The sequence below is a fragment of the Triplophysa rosa genome, unplaced genomic scaffold (genome assembly GCF_024868665.1).
Source record: "Triplophysa rosa unplaced genomic scaffold, Trosa_1v2 scaffold167_ERROPOS501511, whole genome shotgun sequence".
Taxonomy (NCBI): Eukaryota; Metazoa; Chordata; class Actinopteri; order Cypriniformes; family Nemacheilidae; genus Triplophysa; species Triplophysa rosa.
In genome coordinates, this window is record NW_026634168.1 from 111,293 (window position 1) to 115,151 (window position 3,859).

Consider the following 3,859-nt stretch of genomic DNA (forward strand, 5'->3'; position numbering starts at 1 on the left):
CCTGTAAACTCTAAAACAGCAATTATTTAAATTATTTAAACCAGCAAATGAAAATACCACAATGCATGCTGGGAACTATCAAACACTAGAATTGTTTGTTGAGATTACACAGTTCGGCACGTTGGTCAAACTTCTTGATGCACTTTGGACAATCACTTAAACATCTAAGTACAGTCAACAAAATAATTTTGTAAGTACCACATTTAGACTCATTTTGTTCAGTATACTCAAAATAATACATTCTTCTACTTCTACAAAAAAATCTTGGTTAAGGCTACTGTATTACCTTTTTGGGAGAACAATTTGAAATTTTATTTTTTACAGTGTAGATGATCTGGGTGGATTTCCATTAAGTAAGTTCTGGTTAGTGCTGATTTGGTATATTTTGTTTACCCTGCAAGCAAGCCTGCGCTGGCACTTTAGGGGCCCACTTAGGGCTAGCCTAAGGGCCCCTTGCAAAATTTGCTCACTGGCCAAACGTTGGCCTCTTAGTGCTGGTCCTGCAGGGGCAGCTCTCACTTAGCCTCTAATGTTGATTTGTTGAAATGTTGATCACTTTGCACTTGATATTAATGCCTTATTGTGATCAGTGTTTGCTTTAGTTGGGCTCTTGACTCTTGACTTTCATTAAGTAAATTTTCTTTCAGTGCTTATGACATTGTTTATTAAAAACACTTATACATTGAGGAAGTTTAATGAAAGAGATGTTATACACATGTACATTTATTGTTGTTTGCTTCTATAATATTAGCTGTGATCAAATAAACAAAGCAAGCCTACACTGGCACTTTACACTTTACACAGCCTACACTGGGCTAGCCTAAGGGCCCTCAGCAGGGCCCCTGAGAATTTGCTCACTGGCAAAACTTTGGCCCCTTAGCGCTGGTCCTGCATGGGCAGCCCTCACTTAGCCTCTAATGTTGATTTGTTGAAATCTTTTTTCCCGCTATTAATGTTGAAAAAATGTTGAAATTTCAACAAATCACCATTATTGTGATCAGTGTTTGCTTTAGTTAAGCTCTTGGCTTGTTTGGGCAATAGTGTGTTAAAATGCATTTGTTGTGGTGAAGTAAGTTAAGTTTTAGTGCAATAAGAGCTTATTGCAATGCTAATCAAATACATCTGATTGTGTTGTGGTATTATTGTGGGGGATGTTGTGTGGCACTGCAGCGTGAGATTAAAGCAATAGTTTATTGCTTTTGTATTGTTAGAAATTAAAGGGCACATATTTTGCAAAATTCACTTATATAATGTATTAAAACATTAATACGTGTCCACAGTGTCTGTAAACAAGCAGTCTAAACAGTTAAAAATGTGCTCAATCCTTTTTTAATAATTTGCGTAATTCAAAAACCCTGTTGGTAAAAGCAAAGATTTGAATTATGACGTTTAAATCGTCACTCAAAGGCAAAGCCCGCCCAGCAGTGGTGACGATCTGCCCTATTTGCTTAGACACAGTCCCATGTGGGAAGTACAACAGTCGCCATCGTTAGATCGTCACTGGAGCTACACAATGTCTGCGCCACGGAGGCACTACAGTTGTTCTGTATTAGGATGTACCGACCAGCATAACTGTCTCTATAGACTCCAGCAAGCTGAGTTACAGAGAACAGCATGGTTAAATTTAATTTATGAAGGCAATGTCCCGCTGAGAATCGGTAAAGTATTTCATGTTCTGATCATTTCACGCCGGACTGTTTCACTAATGAGGGCCAGTACAACGCTGGACTTTCAACGAGGTTGCTACTGAAACCGGTGTTGTGCCGAAAACACACTCCCTGCCAGATTATGCACCCCCCCTCCCCACAATGGTTAGGGTGAGGATTAGGTGTTAGGGGAGGGGTTAGGATTAGGATTGGGTGTGGTGAGGGGTTAGAATTAGCCAATCGGACAGCGTGTTATTGAAGGGGGTGCATAATCTGGCGGGGAGTGTGTTTTCGGCACAACACCTCCTGGAGCAATACCAACACTTCGTGCCCAGTCCTCATATCCAGCAGAAGCAGTAACGTTAAGTATCACACCTCATATTGTTGCTGATTAGTCTTTCCAAATGGCCACTCTTAATGTGCTTGTTATCGCGCTATATTGGTAATGTTGCTAACAAAAGAAGTACAGCGTCTAACTTTATTTATTGACACTGCCCTCACATGCTGTCGGGATTATCGTAAACAATACGTAAAGTAAGTGTCACAGTACATGATAGAACAATGTCGAACGCGTAGTATAACTGTAGTAACGCTAAACTATATCTGCTCGACCTCCATGCAGCATTTATTCTCTGGCTCTGTAGGCATTTTACTGCAATTCCCACACGAGCACCTGCACAGCGATTTATACATTATCATGATGGACCATGCTAATGCTTATCGATCACTTGAAGAACGTTCATTTCACAATAACTGCAAAATTACAACTAACCATTCGGAAACGTCCTGTTCCATTCTTAAGGTTGTCACTTCTTGTGTCTCTCCATCAGTGTCAGACTCCGGTTCGTACATATAGGGCTGAACACCACTAACAATTCCTGACATTTTGATGTTTTGTTTTGGCCGGTAACTTTACACATAAGCGCGAGTTCCTGAAACACTCCGCCCTCCTCTGGAGAGGGGGCTGGGATGAAAAGCCCATTAACATTTAAAGAGATACAAGCAAAATCGGTGCGTTTTTACACACACTCAAAAACGGGCAACTTCAACATTCTATAATAAATGATCCGCTGGGTATTTTGAGCTAAAACTTCACATACACACTCTGTAAACCCGGACAAGTTGAGTGTACTTAAACATTTTGAGGTAACTGATTACATCAACATTTTTAAGTAAATAAGTGTTTTAATTTTAAGTTAGTTGAACTCAATAATATTAGCAAGTGATTAAACTAGCATTATGGTGATGAGTGTTTGCTTTAGTTGGGCTCTTGACTCTTGTCTTCTGTTAAGTTATCTTCTCTGTCAGTGCTTGTGTGTGTTTCAGAACACTTGTGCATTGACTAAAAGAGATCTTTAAAAGGTGTAGATTTCACAATAGTTGTCAATTACTAATAAAGTACAAAAGCTGTTGTAAATAAGAGCGAGTTTGATCCTTTTTTACTGGTGAGAATGTTTCAGTTTATAAACGCACACAAGGATTGTGTCAAAATAATGTTTTAATGACACACTTAGACATCAACACTCATCATACAAACCTCAACAATGGTGACAATCATCAAACTAATTCAGATAAACAGATCAACTGCAAAGCATGCTGGGAGTCATGAATGAGTTTTGTACTATGATGTTACCCAGCATGCATTGCAGCATGAAGTTTTAGTTTGTTGATTGTCACCATTGTTGAGATTCATACACTGATTATTCATGTCTAATGTATTTATTACTGAAAGATTTCTAAGGATATTAGAGTCATAATACTAATCTGTAATTATAAATCAGTTTACAAAGTAATAACACAACACACTCCTTTAGTGATTCATAATGAGCACCAATTGAAATCAGCTACTGAATTTCTTTGCTTTTCCCCCCAAACAAACGGGTTTTAACTCAGTTTCAGCAGTTAAAGAGAACTTAAGCAAATGTTCTAGTAGTGAAACACAAGAGTCAAGAGCCCAACTAAAGCAAACACTCATCACCATAATGCTAGTTTAATCACTTGCTAATATTATTGAGTTCAACTAGCTTAAAATTAAAACACTTCTTTACTTAAAAATATTGATGTAATCGGTTACCTCAAAATGTTTAAGTACACTCAACTTGTCCGGGTTTACAGTTTAGTAAAACCATTCGAACAACCTCTCCTTTAACTAAATATGTTTAATTTTTAATCATTTATACATGAAGAGTCAGTGTATGAATCTTAACAATGGT